General features: G+C 41.8%; 1 protein-coding gene across 4 annotated transcripts in view; it reads right to left on the reverse strand.

Moving 5' to 3' along the window:
• LOC129817358 (disheveled-associated activator of morphogenesis 1-like) overlaps positions 1 to 16,948 on the reverse strand; it is a 145,142-nt gene that overhangs the window by 74,487 nt on the left and 53,707 nt on the right. Inside the window, exon 1 of one of the 4 annotated variants that reach the window (XM_055872500.1) lies at positions 14,190 to 14,609. The exons of the other annotated variants lie outside the window; for them this stretch is intronic. The gene's annotated coding sequence lies outside the window, so the exon portion shown is untranslated. Of the gene's footprint in view, positions 1 to 14,189; positions 14,610 to 16,948 lie in introns of those variants that run through there. 4 annotated transcript variants of the gene reach the window in all.

The following is a 16,948-nucleotide window of genomic DNA, read 5'->3' on the forward strand; positions in this document are numbered from 1 at the left end:
CATAAAGCTTTTTTTTTTTTTTGTCCAACATGCTTATATTTAGGAGGCAGTTTTTTGGGGTATTCACTCCCCCCAAGGGGTACTATAGACACATACGTCAACATTTTAATTTTTGTTTAGTTAGTCCAATTTGTGAGAAATTCAATTTGGGATTTTGCATGTAAATGTCACATCCATAATGCTGGAATCACCAATATAGGCAAAAATATAATTTTCTTTATAGTTCCATAGTATGCTTCCCCAAGTCCTCCAGAAAGCGATATGGGTCAGCTGTCTCAGCTACAATCTATGATAGCCCTTTGAGCTTATAACAAATTTCACTACCACTGTGCTACTGTCTCTAGCCATACACCAGTCTAGGATCAGATATTTTATCACAGGGCGGGCCAAGACATGGGGCAGAGGTCACCGCCTCACTCAGAGCTGCTGAAATGTGCACATTTCAGAGACGCTGTCTTATGCCAGCAGAAGATGCTGGGTAAACAACACCTGGCTATATGGGCTCAAGCCATGCCTCACATAGCCCTGTGCTAACGTCTGTTTTCACAAAAATGTGAGCATTCCAGGCGTTGCTCTGTGGGGACATGCACCATGTGTAGCTTTACTGGGGTGGGTTGAGCCTATATTTCAGATACATTGTCCTGTACACGCACGGATGAGATTTGCCATTAACAATTAAAGGGATCACACCACCCCGCAGTTCATCCAGTCAGCCAGAAAGTTCAAGTAGTGTAACACAGCAGGGTGATCCACAAGTGTAGCATTACTCATGCAGAAGCAGGGAGTGCACACCTGTGCAGTTTGAGGGTATAATGACAGAGGTGAGGGCGGCGGTATGGTATCTCAGCCCAGCTGCTTAGCCCGAGGGCTGCGGACAATTGTTGGAAAAACACGGTAGGGTTTCACCTCACCTCGGTGAATGTGTCAGTGTAGCCCAGATAATGAGTTTGCAAGGACAAAGCATGGGGCAAGGAAAACATTTTAAGTTGTAGAAGGTGGAGTCCTATGTGGTAAAGTTATACACAATAGAGTAAAATGTAGGGTCTCAGAGAGAATCGCCCACATTTCCTCCAAGGGGGCCAGGGCTGTCCTGGCATAGATGCCTGACAGACTTCTGGCCACACCACAGTGGCACAGCTGAACCTCAAATCTCAGCTAATCTGACGCCGGAGAGTAACTCCCAGCTGCCTCTTCTTTTTAAAAAAATGTCAGACTGCGCTCACGCCGTGTCTAGACTTGACAGTTCATGCAGCTTTAGTATTCTGATCATAGAGTTCTGATCATGGAATCCCGAACGCATCATGCATCTACACTTAAATGTGTCCATTGTGTCCGGATTCCCTTTTCCTGTGCTATATTCAAATGTCAGTCTGCATTCTACAAAACGGTGGAATAGGCAAAATATGATAACACAACAACTGATGGCAGTAGCTAACTACTGTAGCTAACTAGCTAGCAAGCAACACTAAAGGGATTGCAAATAAGTTAGCATAACTCTAGCCAAACAAAACAACTTTTTCCTAAATATTAGCTAGCTGGCTACCATTTATGAGGCCAAACAAACACATTAATCACATGTATTTCTTCCAACGTTATAATGAAAAGGTGCCTCTAGGTCCCAAAACACACATTTCTGGAGACTTGTGGGAGGAGTGCTGATGATGTCAGCTACTGTATGCGCTTTTGGTAGCCAGATTGCATCCAGAAGAAATCAGCACACAATGCATCCCTGACCGTGCCTTTTGCTAGGTTACTCGTGGGTGTGGTTTTGCACCAAGTTTGGCGTGGATAAAAAGGACGCTCTCTGACCACCTCCTGAAGTGGTCAAGGTGGTCAGCCAGATCTGAACGCATCAGACCAGAAAGCAACTTGTTTGCGTCCACCTGTCTTTTCAATGTGATCTTCGCATTCTGATAGCTGAAGTCACATGTAAGTATCAAGGTGTAGACACGACCTGTCTACACTTGACACTGTGATCCTTAAGTGAAAAGAGTAAGCACCTTTGCATTATGTCACGTATTCGAGCACTCAGAATTTTTGTACACATTCTTAGCAGAGATTCGAACAACAAAAAATACAAAAAACATTCCTTATGTACATGTGATTATGAATGCAAATCGGTCTCATTCAAGCAATGAGGGATGCTAAAATATTGCTGAGGGATAAGACAAAGTTCACCAATGTCGACAAGTGTTCAAACACAACCCCTCCTTTTGGGGCAGTCCACCACAGAACAACCAGCTGTGATCTAGCTGTGCATCTCTCGATACTCCAATAGGGTTGTGTGGAACATCCTGACACAGATACTGCCCAATACCAGTGGGAGAAAAAAAATCTGTTCTGGCCACCACCCGAACTGTGCAAGCAGTCAAGGGTCACCATGCTTTCCTGCCCGCAGCACAGCAGCATCAAAACATGGCCAAAACATGCGGCGAACAAGCGAGAGATCTGTCAGCAGCTGTCTCTAGTCCCTGCTGGACCTCCGTGATCAAGCACTTCAATCCAGCAGCAAAAAGTGTGGCCCTGAATGATCGCTGCAACAACAAACTGTAATTTATTGTTGAGTACAAGTGCAGTGCGCAGGTGCATGTTTGAAGCAGACTCAAATAATATACTACACATCGAAACATAAGGAATATTTTTTTTGTAATTTGTTATAGGTAGTCTTTAGGGACACGCAACTCTGGCTCATTCGGCCAATATCACTCGTATATTTTTCACATTCAGTTTTATAAACTGTATTTCCACAGGGAAAACGATCACATTCCTCAGCAAAGAGGTCCTTAAATCAACAATTTAAGTGCCCCAGAGGCACCATAACATCAAGTTGCAGAAAACTCTGTCGATCATTCCATACATGGGGTGCAAAGAAACTGAAAGCAGATTTACCTGACTCAAGAGATCTCTAGAGTGAGCCATCCCCGAGACCAGGTCTAGTAGTTTGTACATCTGTAGGTTAACAATGAAGTAAAGTACGATGGAGGTTTGTGCAAAAGGGCTTTATTAACAAAAAGAGTGCAAATGCATCTATGTACAAGACTTTAAAAGAGGCCCAGCCTACTTTCTGATACAGAATGCAGTGATGTGCACTGAACCTGTTGCACGTAATAAAGCGTATTGTGCCATAATAAACTGCGCCCAATGGCTTCAATACAGTTGCAGCTGCATTCATATAGACCAGGGGTGTCAAACTAAATTTTGCCCCAGGGGGCTGCATTCGTTCATCAACGAGTTCTGGAAGGACACACTGAAAATTGGTTACATTTCCTTGCCATCCAAATTTGCAAAACATAGAGAACTATTCATCGTTTTGAAATGTTCTATACTCCCGACTGTCTAGTTTAATTCCAGTGAATATTAGCGAGCTGGACACAGTCAATAAATGTAGAAATGTAGGTTCATTATCAGACACCCCTGATATAGACGATATCGTCATAGACTATAACTGTTATGAATGTCGACAATTATTTTTCCCCCTGCTATTTAAAAGGCATGACATTGATGGCACTGGCTACGCCAGGTCAAAGGTTTATTTCTCCATTTCGTTCTACTCTCAGATCTGAACGAGTCTCTTACATCCAAATGGGCATGGGTCTGTTGGGGTCTGCTTTCCATGGGCGTTTTTGGTCCTCTAGTTGGGAGACCTTGTGAGTTTTAAAGAGCGTGAGTGCAAAAGCAGGAGTGTGTGAAAAATTGTGGGAGAATGTGGGGGTGGGGGAATGTAATAAAGGGAGCGTGAAACGAGGGAGGGAGAGAGTCTGTGTGCGCCAGATTAGGAGTAATGTCACCGTAAACCTCAGAGGGTTTGAATGTTTACAGTCATTTCATTAACCTGACTCTGGCCCCTGAACTTGCCCCTCTATAAGGTTGTATGTGAAGCTTTCAAGTTTCCCCCCCTCCCATTGGCTTGTCAAGACAAGATCACATTCCACTCATATTTTGGAGGGCTCAATGACCCTGAACAACTTCAACACAACAACACCTACCAGCTACTCTCACCTCATATTACTAGTTCTCCCACACTCTGGACCACATTATTATTTGCAATAATATCGCTCTCTTCGATACATGCACACAAAAACACAATTCCACAAACGAATCAAAAACTCTAATTCTTATTCTGATAGGCAAGTCTACTCCTGGCTTGGTGCGGAGTTCCTGTGTAGAGTAGCATCAAATCTTTGTAGCTTGAGACAAGGGCACATTACATGCAGTACTTGTATCCGAGATTAAGCCCGATAAGCCTTCACCTATATTAGGTCTTGCAGAGGAAAAAAAACAGAAGAGAAGAGCCCTAAACGTGGGTGGTGCTCACGTTCCTAAACCATGTATCTGGCTTAGGAAGGTGGTGGATGAATGTGGACAGAGGTGCATCATCGCTGGCAGTCTGGAGGCAACCCCACAAAGGAGGCCTGCTGTGCTGCACACATCAAACGAGAGCTGGCACCTTTACTCCAGCAGCCTCCCTCCCTTCTGGCTCCCGCTCTCACATAACCAACCCTCTTCTCGCTCTCCTCTTTCATCATGCTCTCACTTGCCTCTTCTCTCCCTCGATCCCCTTCCTCTCTTCCCTGCCTCGCTCAGTTTCTTTGAGATGTTCTGTTTTATCTCTTGGCTTGCTCAAGCTTCAAACACTGTGCCAGATAACCTTTATGGGTAGAAACAAGGAGAGGAGGACTTCATCTCCATATCACTTATAACCAACCGTTCCTTCCATTTCATTATGAAAAGATTCTTCCCTCATCCCTTCCCTGGACCAGTAACTGATCTTTCATTCATTAATCCAGTCAGGTCCGACGATTAGGCTACCGTCGGGAAAAGGGGAAGTAAGAGTGCATTTTCAATAACGGTTTGAATCCCTCTGGGGCATCGAGAGATTAAATGGCATCCCATTTGCTCCTCTTTCCACACGACATGTCATGACATCACATTGACTTTGGCTCACTCAACATGCACTTCTGCTTGCAATTCAATCTGAAGGTGAACACAAAAATCAATGGCTTGGCTAGTGGCTACAGCGTTGGTGAGCACATGCGCACACAGAAAAGTATCGCTCGAGTCCAGCACAAGGAAATAAAGTTGCGGATAAATTTCGAAATGACACAAGTGCATGTCCACAACATCTAAAGACCTGCATCACTAGCCTATACTAAGAGCGTTGCCCTTTCTAAAAGGCCGTATTTGGGTGTTTTTGGAGCTTTTATTCATGTTTTATCCATGTCCTGGCAATGCAGAATGAGCAAGTCTATCGCTGGTTGGGGTCAGTTTCTCAAAACCATGTGAACTCACACAAAAAGTGCCTGGAACAGGGTTTCCATTAGCCGTTAATAGCCGGCTTTTGGCCGATAAAAAAACGATTTAAAATATTGAGGCCAGCCAAATGCGAAAATGCATTTTAGCCCATTCATTGATTGGAATACCAGTCGATGAAGCGTAAGAGCTGCTGCTACAGATCAAAACAGCTTGTTTGCTGCTGATGGAGTGAAATGTGCTTTTATAAGCCCAATCATTGCGCAACAATTCTAAATGCAATCAAATCTTAAACTGTTTATGGCCACGATTAAAAATAGCCATTTTTATTTCTCAAATGGTCATTGAAGCACACTTCCCATTCGCCATTCAAATGCATAGGCAACTAAGCAGGCTTCAGCATGTCACACCATTTTGCAATGAGCTGGATGCAGCATACATTTTGAAAACTTAAAAAAAAAAAAATGGAAACCTGAAAATGTCATTACTTTATTGTGAGGCATGTCTTACCTTGCTTCCAAGTAGCCTAGCCAAAGTTCAAACAAACATGCAGGCAATAATTTCATAAAATACGTCCATATGCCATTGAAGCCTGTAGCTAATTCTCTCATGTTCTATTGGTTTTCAAAATCAACTTTCTTTCATTGTCCAGAAGCCAAAGACACAATCCTAGTCATATTAGCAAACCATGCTAGTTGTTGCACTTTCAGATCTCCCCTCTTTCTAAATTTGTAATTGATATTTTCATCTCCATCTCATGAAACAGCTTGCATATGTGGTGCCCTTTTGACAATAATGTTATCCTGCTAATTGCGGGAACATTTGCACGTAACCTACTGCCTTGTGTGTACATTGCTGCGCTTATAACATTAAGAAATAATAGTTTGTCAACATTTTAAGGGAAACGTTCTGATCTGTTGCATGAACACCATTGCTTTTGAATGTTTTTGGGATGTAGGCCTACAGGTTGTATGAATTTGGGATCAATTGTCCCACAACTGTCCCAGTCTGTTTGGAATAGGCTATTTCTTTCTGTCATTCTGAGCACCGTGGGTGGACGCCATAATCAGGTTACGCACACAATGCATATGGGTCCGGTACATTTGGTTGGAAAATATTAACTTTTCCTTTAATAAAGCATCAAACTGTACACCTAATATGGACATAACCCTAGACTTCTGACTCAAACAACTAAGTGCTGTAAATGCATAAGCTATAACACTATGTACTACGTTACCATAACAGCAATTTGGTCCGTTTTAAAGGGGACTAAAACAGAGTTTGTAGAGTGTAACATAATTGCACATGTGAGTCGCTTGCGAGTGTATGGCAAGCCCCGAACACAAAAGTAACAGAGTTCTTATGAAAGTGTTTGTGTGTTGATGTGACAGGGGAGCAGTGTCTCTGAAGTGTGAATGTCACATGGGCGAAAGCCCAAGGTGTTCATGGGAGTGGCGTCTGAGATCCTTCTCAGATTAACAAAGAGAAGAACGGACAGAGAGAGAGAAAGGAAGGAAGTTTTGCTTGGAATTGACTTTGGCTAATGTTAGGGGAATCAGTGACTGTTGGGAAAAAAACACATTTGATTTGGGTAAATGGCTTCAGGTCGTCTTTAACCGAGAACACATCAATGGGGCGACAGTTCAGTCAACACTTAGTGTCATGACCTAGGATGTGAAAATGCATTTATTTAACTGGCCAACTACGACCGACGGTTCTAAACTCCACAATTGTATATAGTCAAGGCTGGACTAGGTAGCTGTAGTGTACTGAAAAGTTACCTAGGGACTGGTACTGCAGAGTACAGTATGTGATCATATCTAGGAGGTGAAGAACAACGATATGAAGACCCATTACAACAACAAAAAAATTGTCTTTTTAAAACTGCAATTTACTGCAGTAAAAAATATTGGCCAGTATTTGTAGCATACTGCAGTTATACTGCACTCTAACTGCACACTTTTTTGTAAGGGAAGGAACTCCATTTATCCAAAGACTGCTGTTTTCCAGAGAGTATGAGCTGAGCTCCAAAACGAATGCATGTCATATGGTCTGAGTATGTGTTCCACATGGAGACCTCTGATACTTCACCACGCACTGTACAAACTGGTTACAGAGTATGTTTATTTGAGTATAAAGCCAGCCCTAGTCTTTCCCCTTACAGAGCCATGGTAAGGACAGTGCATTTGCCCACTGTAGTCACACAGCGTGAGTAAAAGACAAATCAGGTTCTCGGGTAAAATCAACACAGGTCAAATTCCACACTCCCTCCTGACTGGGGCAATTGAGGGAGTGAGGATAAAAGAGCTGGCTGAAAGACGGGCAGGGTTGTCAATCTCAACAAGACATGTCGTCCACCCCCCAGTTTAAACTTTACTGCGATGAGTTTGCATTCTTCCCCAGGTCGACCTTCAAATTGAGGTTAAAGAAATGGCAAGCGTTTGGTACAGAGGTTTAACTGCTTTGAAAATAAACCTGGCCTGAAGTTCTCTGGTGACGCCCCAAATATCATTCATATTAGGGATGGTGCGGCTATTAGAATATTCAAATTGATATTAGTACTCAAATACTTGTGAGTAATATGTTTTAAAAAATGAACACAAAAGGCTTTCTAAATTAAATTAAAATAACCATGTGACATTGTTAAATACAAGGTAGTCTCGTGTTTTAGAGAATTTTGTATTGCAAAAATGTTTTAAATGGTCCACTGGCTCCCTGCGGCAAAATTATTATTGGATGTTACATTTCAAGAACCCGCCCGTAGAAGCGGTGCTGGGTGTTATGTGCGTCACAGAATCTGGAAGAGTGTCCTTACAAAAACAAAATAATTGGCAGTGGGAGAACATATTCAAGTAAGTAAATAAATAAATAAAATAATGTAAAAACAAGATGTATTATTAGCTAGCTGGCTACAGTAGGCCACTTACTAAGCTAACTCAACTGAGCTGCTAGCTAGCTAACTATACACATGGTTTAGCTAAGTGAATTAAATGTCATCAGCTAGTTAGCTAGCTAATAGGTAGTTATTTGATGTAATCATTGTAAATGATAAACAGTCTCTAAATGCATTTGTAGATAACAGCCAACTAAAAGGGTGAGATTGCAGCTCCAGCTGTCAGTAAAATGAGGGTGTAGGCTACAGGATACCCTTACAAAAAAAGTTGCAGTCAGAGCGCAGTATAATTGCAGTATGCTGCAAATACTGCATACAAAACAACTTTTTTACTGCAGTAATTTTGCATTGTAACTGCAGTTAACAATTGCATTTCTTCTGCAATTACTGCGCCCAAAATGCCACAGTCGACTGCAGTTTTAAAACTACAATCTTTTTTTGTATGAGTAAGGCAGGTAATTTTGTGGGAGGACATTATGAAAAGATTCTCCAGTTACAGTCCCTAGAGGGGGAAACTTTGAGTACGGAGAGATACAGTAATAGCAACATAATATTTCAGTGCCATCTAATTTTAGTATAATGAAGCCTGTTTGTGACGTTTTCTGTCCTCATATGGAAAGCTGTGACAACCTGTTTGCAGATGAAGAGAGTAGTCCCAATAGATGTCTCAAGAGACTACGGGTATATCCTATATGCCATGGGTTATATGTATAGGCCTACCTATGTAAGCAAATGTTGTATACAAAACAAATACAGTTAATCACACACAATTGGAGCAGGCCAACCCTGCTGGAGGTCTGCAGGGTTCTGTTTCAGCCCAGCAATAACACACCTAATTCAACTTATTAAAACTTACTTATGAGTGTGCTATTGCTGGGCTGGAAAAGAAGTCTGTTCACCAAGTAGATCAGGGATCAATGGAGCAAGGTTGGCCAGAGCTGGTATGGACTTTTTGATGAAATGATGCTTACATGTGATTTCTCAAATATCTATTGTTGTTTAGACTAAGATATGTTATCATCTTCACATAAAAGTTAGCTTATTTGTACATTTGGAAGTGATGAAGTGTTGATTCTTTGAAGTCAAGCGTTTAAACTTGTTTGAATTGTTAAACTATTATTCAAAATGAACTAGTGTCAATGTTGATTAATCAGATCACAATTATGTACTAAAGAGGGGAAGGGGTTGTCTCTAATGTATGTGTTTCTAAAATAAACATTTCATTTTTGTCTAGTTGTAAGATCTCCAATCTGTTTTATTTAATTGTCACCCTCTCTCAGTATTAAGATATGTGAATCCATTTTGCAGCTTATCCATTTTGCAGCTTATCATAATAGCATACATTGCCAATGCAGCCATAGATCTACAGTATTATGGCATTACTGGGCATCTGTCATCTGAAGCAGAGAATAGCTAAACTCACACAGTCTAAATGTTGAGCTATAGGTTCTCGATTTAAAATAACACCAGTAGACAATGCATTTGAGGCAAACCATATGCAGCACATGTTGACATACAAAATTAATTAGTGCAAATCCAACCTTTGTAAATGAAGTACGGGTAGCTTGGCTGTTAAGAGCGTTGGGCCAGTTACCGAAAGGCCGTTAGTCGGCTCGTTGATTCGAACTATGTGAAACAAAATCTGTGGATGTGCCCTTGAGCAAGGCACTTAACCCTAATTGCTCCTGCAAGTTTCTCAGGATAACAGCGTCTGCTAAATTATTGAAATGTATAAAAATATATAAAATAAGGAGATAACGCTACAGGAGATTAGCATTACAGATGACATTATGAGGTTCATCTTATTTTAGCAATGTTGCTTGCAAAAAGGTTGCACTTGTTCCCCATAGACAACACATGGTTGCTCTATGTATCACTGACCCTGGATAAACTACCGACTGGGCTAACACAATTAAACATTTAGTTAAATAATATTCTGTTTTTATAAAAATTTTGTTGGCCTTATAATCATGAGAGATATTGAACTAGCTAGTAGCTAGGTAGTTATACCTACAGTTGAAGTCGGAAGTTTACATACACCGTAGCCAAATATATTTAAACTCAATTTCACAATTCCTGAAATTTTATCCTAGTAAAAATTCCCTGTCTTAGGTCACTTAGGATCACCACTCTTTTTTTTAAATGTGTATTGTCAGAACAATAGTAGAGAGAATGATTTATTTCAGCTTTTATTTCTTTCATCACATTCCCAGTGGATCAAAAGTTTACATACACTCAATTAGTATTTGGTAGCATTGCCTTCAAATGAACTTGGGTCAAACGTGTCGGGTAGCCTCCCACAAGCTTTTCACAATAAGTTGGGTGAATTTTGGCCTATTCCTCCTGACAGAGCTGGTGTAACTGAGTCAGGTTTGTAGGCCTCCTTGCGCGCACACGCTTTTTCAGTTCTGCACACACATTTTCTATAAGATTAAGGTCAGGGCTTTGTGATGGCCACTCCAATACCTTGACTTTGTTGTCCTTAAGCCATTTTGCCACAACTTTGTAAGTATGCTTGGGGCCAATTTGCGACCAAGCTTTAACTTCCTGACGGATGTCTTGAGATGTTGCTTTAATATATCCACATAATTGTCCTGCCTCATGATGCTATCTATTTTGCGAAGTGCACCAGTCCCTCCTGTAGCAATGCCCCCCCCACAACATTATGCTGCAACCCCCGGGCTTGTGTTCTTCGGCTTGCAAACCTCCCCCTTTTTCCTCCAAACATAACGATGGTCATTATGGCCAGAGGACATTTCTCCAAAAAGTACGATATTTGTCCCCATGTGCAGTTGCAAACCGTAGTCTTGCTTTTTTTAATGGCAGTTTTGGAGCAGTGGCTTCTTCCTTGCTGAGTGGCCTTTCAGGTTATTTCGATATAGGACTTTACTGTGGCTATAGATACTTTTGTACCTGTTTCCTCCAGCAACTTCACAAGGTCACGTGCTGTTGTTCTGAGATTGATTGCTTGCTCCCAAGGATGAACCAGACTTGTGGAGGTCTACAATTTATTTTCTGAGGTATTGGCTGATTTCTTTTGATTTTCCCAGGATATCAAGCAAAGAGGCACTGAGTTTGAAGGTAGGCCTTGAAATACATCCACAGGTACACCTCCAATTGACTCAAATGATGTCAGAAGCTTCTGTTAGGCTAATTAACACCATGACATAATTTTCTGGAATTTTCCAAGCTGTTTAAAGGCAGTTTACATACACCAAGTTAACTTCTGACCCACTTGAATTGTGATTCAAGTGAAGTGAAATAATCTGTCTGTAAACAATAGTTGGAAAAATTACTTGTGTCATGCACTATAGTAAAATTACTTGTGTCATGCACTATAAAACTATAGTTTGTTAATTAACAAGAAATTTGTGGAATGGTTGAAAAACGAGTTTTAATGACTCCAACCTAAGTGTATGTAAACTTCCGACTTCAACTGTAGGTAGCTTACAAGTAGTGATTGGAGGGGGAAACAGATAGTTACATATCGGGATATTATTGTTGACGATATATCGTTTTAGCAATATCACAATATTATTTTTGCACTAGTTGGCACCATAACTGCAGTACTTTTCCTCCATAGCTTGTTCTCCATCTTCTTTTCAAATATGGAGCAAAATTGTTTTCAGCACTTTTATTTCCATGACTGATCAAAACTTGTTCTCGTGACTCTCTCTCGGCAGCAGACATGTGGCGAGCAATATGTTTGGAACATAAAATCGCAATAAAAATCACAGTATCGAATCGCAATACATATAGAATTGAGAACCGCAATACATATCGGCAATTCCCAGCCCTAGTGTGCACCCATGACTCTAAAATTGACTGTTCTCCTAAATTCCTTCACTTCAAGCAAACATTAACACTGCATTACTTGACATGCCTCTAGAGATTCATTACAAGCAAAGTCAGCCAGATATTAAAATTCCAATGCAGAGAGACAATAGTCTATCCTTTCCACACTCCCAGAAGACTTAAAAAGGGGGTTGCTTGTTGTTACAATGTCTTCTTGACATATTTCATAGGGTTTTATTAATATAGTTTTTGGCAAATGACCACTTTAAGCAAGGCCATAACTATAAGATTAGTGCAACTAGTAGGGAAGGGTTGGGAGGGACATTAGTGTCCTAACATGCTTGGTCAGGTGGGTGTCATCCAGGCAGTGTCTGTTTTTTTGTCCTGGTCAAAGGGCCTATGAAGGGAGAGGGCAAAAAGGGAAGAGAAAGAAAACAGGTGGGGTCAGGGGGAATCCTTGGAGCTTTGAACTGGACCCTTAGAAAAGCTCATAAATTACTCATTTGAATCCCAAACATCATATGGTCACCGTTCATGCAACTATTGAGCACTATTTCAAAGCAATTCTGTGTACAATACATATGACTGCCCCCTCTCATTGAAGCCATAGAAGTTCAAGACCTACTGCGGTGCTGCAGGTATTGTTAGCAGAAAACAGGATCCCCATTATAGTGAGGGAAAAATGTCAATCTTTGTGTAAATAAATAAAAAATGTGCGAAGACAATCAAGGTGCCAATAACTGCGTCTAATACACCAGACGTATGTCCTTGAACAGCTTCTTAAAAATCGCTCACAGAAGTTATAAGGATAATTTAGTTAGCCTGCAGTACCCGGTCGGCCTTCAACTAGAGTTAATCAGTGAGAGGGGCCAGCACTGAGATCGCCTGCAACGTCACTTCCTGGAGTAGCTCAAGCTGTGCATGTTATGTCTCCATGAGACACCATCTTATCCTGCAATGTAGTTTCAAACTGCGGAATCCTCACGATGCCTCAGTTGCCTTGACAACGCCAGCTGGGTGACTAGTTAAAGCTTTGTGTATTATTTAAAATCTTATATTCCACATATTTCCTTCTCTTTAATCCTCCGTTTGCTGTCATTTGTGGGGAGAAATGTTATTTTCTTCCAAATTCGCCAGCCAAAATCTAACACAGCTTTTAAGGATTCAAAGCAAATTGGATTTGAGAGAGCGCCCACTCCCTAAGCAGAGGCCACGCCTACATTTTGGCTTAAAAACTAGTAAAGGTCTAATTCTCTGTCATATCTCACACTAAAGTATGGATTTTTAGTATCTTACCTTAAATGCTTTGATGGGGTTTTAAAAATACCCCCAAAATGGATAGATGTACTGTCTGGATGGATGGACTGATGAGTTCTAGGAACTGCCATGACAACCAGCTAGGGGATCCCACTCTCATACATACACACTGCTTAACATTACAGACTGATGGGGCAGGGGAGGGGAGGTGAGGAGAGGGATGGAAACCAGAGGAAGGGCTGCACACACATTGGGACTAGGTTACACAGGAGTCTGCACCACCATTCTCAAGTGTTAGTTTCAATCCCTTTCACTATCTCGCCATGTAACATCTACGTAGGCATTAAGTTGAACTACTTGTTCCTTGGATTTGCTGCATCTCCTATGGGCATGTTGATAAAGAAAAGCAAAATGAATTGAGAGAGACCATATGAAGAGTGGAAAATAGCATGCCTGGGAGAGAGACCGCTTGAAGAGACTTCTCTTTTCAAGGTGACTTCCCATTTCATTGACCTCCTTATCTGCACTGCCCCACCCCCCCCGATAAAAATGTAGGCCAGCTCATCTCCCTCGCACATGCACAAACACAGCTCTGCTCAAAGGCTGCATACTCTGATACAGAAAACTGTTGAGGGAGGTTGGAGCATTTTTGTCCCGCCGCCTCAGCACATCTCTAGACGAAGCTTGTCATTACGGGGCAGTCCCCCGCATGCAGAGAGGGCAGATCTCTACATTACGAACTGCCCAAGGCACCCCCCCCCCCTCTCAACAAACCACCACCTCCCAATTAATTATATAAGCAGTCACACCTCCCAGCGAGTGGAATAACACACTGAGATAGCCAACTGAAGGGTTAACAGTCCATCAAGGCCTATACCCCTCGCAGAGTTAACAATCACATGCAGGCATCACACCATCCTATCGACAGAGATACCATTTCTCACACTTCATTGCGGGGGAGAATGGTGGGATATCAAATTCAGCATTTTCTTACCCCCTATTGAAGTGAGTGAGAGTTGCTGTATCCCCTTTAAGAGTCCACGTTGCTGCAGTATCCAGTTTTGCACACGCACATTACTACAGAGCTGCTTCCATCACAGCTTACCAGCGAAAGACTGTTTCTGGGAGCTATCAGTATCCAGGTAACACACTGATTGGATCTCAGCACATGATTTAAAAAGCCTCAAGTGACAAAATTCCCCAAGGGCTGTCCACAATGAAAGGGAGGAAGAATATAGGCCAGCTCTGGTTGGATGTATTCCCAGAGCCCGGTTTGTGGGAGGTTAACAGCACACAGCAAAAGAAGACGTTCCTGATCTTCCCCCAGCCGGCCGGCAAATGCAGCCTCTCCCTACTATTCCTGAGAATTTGCGAAAATAAATGGTCCATCCCTGCCTCGCTACGTCATAATCTCTCTCCCTCCCCTCTCTCGCTCTGTTCCACCAGCATGCTGTGGGTGCGGAGGGTAAAGGCACAGATGTTACTGGCTTTAGACCACACCCCTTTTCAACAGCCAGAACCATTATAGGACTCAGGCAGTTTAACCCCCTTGTGGTTTGCTAAAGTGTTTAGGGTTTGTTTAGAGAAGGGTTGTGAGAAAACGAAGGTGTGAGCCTGTGTGTGTGTGTCAGAGTGTGAGCAAGAGAGAGAACTGAGTGTCAGTGGGGGAGTAAAAAAAAAATAGCAATAGATAATGTTACTAAATAATGTGGATGGGTATTTACGTACACTACTGGACAAAAGTTTTAGAACACCTACTCATTCAAGGGTTTTTATTTTATTTTTACTATTATTTATTTTTTCCTACATTGTAGAATAATAGTGAAGACAGAATAACCAAAAATGTGTCACAAATCCAAATATATTTTATATTTGAGATTCTTCAAAGTAGCCACCCTTTGCCTTGATGACAGCTTTGCACACTCTTGGCATTCTCTCAACCAGCTTCATGAGGTAGTCACCTGGAATGCATTTCAATTAGGTGTGTCTTCCTAAAACGTTAAGGAAATAAATTCCACGAATTAATGTGTTTGAGCCAATCAGTTGTGTTGTGACAAGGTTGGGGGGGGGGGGGGGGGGGGGCTATACAGAAGATATCCCTATTTGGTAAAAGACCAAGGGAAGAACAGCTCAAATAAGCAAAAAGAAATGACAGCCCATCATTAGTTTAAGATATGAAGGTCAGTCAATACGGAAAATGTCGAGAAAATGTCGAGAACTTTGAAAGTTTCTTCAAGTGCAGTTGCAAAAACCATCAAGCGCTATGATGAAACTGGCTCTTATGAGGACCGCCACAGGAATGGAAGACCCAGAGTTACCTCTGCTGCAGAAGATACGTTCATTAGAGTTACCAGCCTCGGAAATTGCAGCCCAAATAAATGCTTCACAGAGTTCAAGTAACAGACACATCTCAACATCAACTGTTCAGAGGAGACTGTGTGAATCAGGCCTTCATGTTCAAATTTCTGCAAAGAAACCACAATGAAGATGAGACTTGCTTGGGCTAAGAAACACGAGCAATGGACATTAGACCGGTGGAAATTTGTCCTTTGGTCTGGAGTCCAAATTGGAGATTTTTTGGTTTCAACCGCCGTGTCTTTGTGAGACGCGGTATGGGTGAACGGAGGATCTATTCTTGTATATTTCCCACCGTAAAGCACAGAAGAGGTGGTGTGGGGGTGCTTTGCTGGTGACACTGTCTGTGATTTATTTAGAATTCAAGCCACACTTAACCAGCAAGTCTACCACAGTATTCTGCAGCGATATGCCATCCCATTTGGTTTGGGTTTAGTGCAACTATCATTTGTTTTTCAACAGAACAGTGACCCAACACACCTCCAGGCTGTGTAAGGGTTATTTGACCCAGAAGGAGAGTGATGGAATGCTGCATCAGATGACCTGGCCTCCACAATCCCCCGACCTCAACCAAATTGAGATGGTTTTGGATGAGACAGCAGAGTCAGACAGCAGAGTGAAGGAAAAGCAGCCAATGAGTGCTCAGCATATGTCGGAACTCCTTCAAGACTATTGGAAAAGCATTCCAAGTGAAGCTGGTTGAGAGAATGCCAAGAGTGTGCAAAGCTGTCATCAAGGCAAAGGGTAGCTACTTTGAAGAATCTCAAATATAAAATATATTTGGATTTGTGTCACGTTCCTGACCTATTTCTGTTAGTTTGTTATATGTGTTAGTTGGTCAGGACGTGAGTTTGGGTGGGCATTCTATGTTTTCTGTTTCTATGTTGGTTTATGGGTTGCCTGGTATGGCTCTTAATTAGAGGCAGGTGTTTGGCGTTCCTCTAATTAAGAGTCATATTTAGGTAGGTGTTTTCACAGTGTTCGTTGTGGGTGATTGTCTCCTGTGTTTGTGTATGTCGTTACGCCACACGGGACTGGTTTCGGTTTGTTTGTTCAGTGTCATTTATGTGTAGGCTTTTTTCCCTGTTCGTGCGTTCTCGTGTGTTATTGTGAGTCCGTCGTTCAGATCTGTCTACACCGTTTATTTGTTTTGTTAGTGTATAGTCAAGTTCGTGTTTTTTCTTTAATAAATCATGTCTACAAACTCCGCTGCATTTTGGTTCGATCCCTGCTCCTCCTCTTCTGATGAAGAGGAGGAGGAAAGCCGTTACAATTTGTTCAACACATGTTTACTTACTACATGATTCCACATGTGTTATTTCGTAGTTCTGATGTAGTCACTATTATTCTACAATGTAAAAAATAGTAAAAATAAAGAAAAACCCTTGAAAGTACCAA

The sequence above is a fragment of the Salvelinus fontinalis genome, chromosome 20, assembly GCF_029448725.1.
Source record: "Salvelinus fontinalis isolate EN_2023a chromosome 20, ASM2944872v1, whole genome shotgun sequence".
Lineage (NCBI taxonomy): Eukaryota > Metazoa > Chordata > Actinopteri > Salmoniformes > Salmonidae > Salvelinus > Salvelinus fontinalis.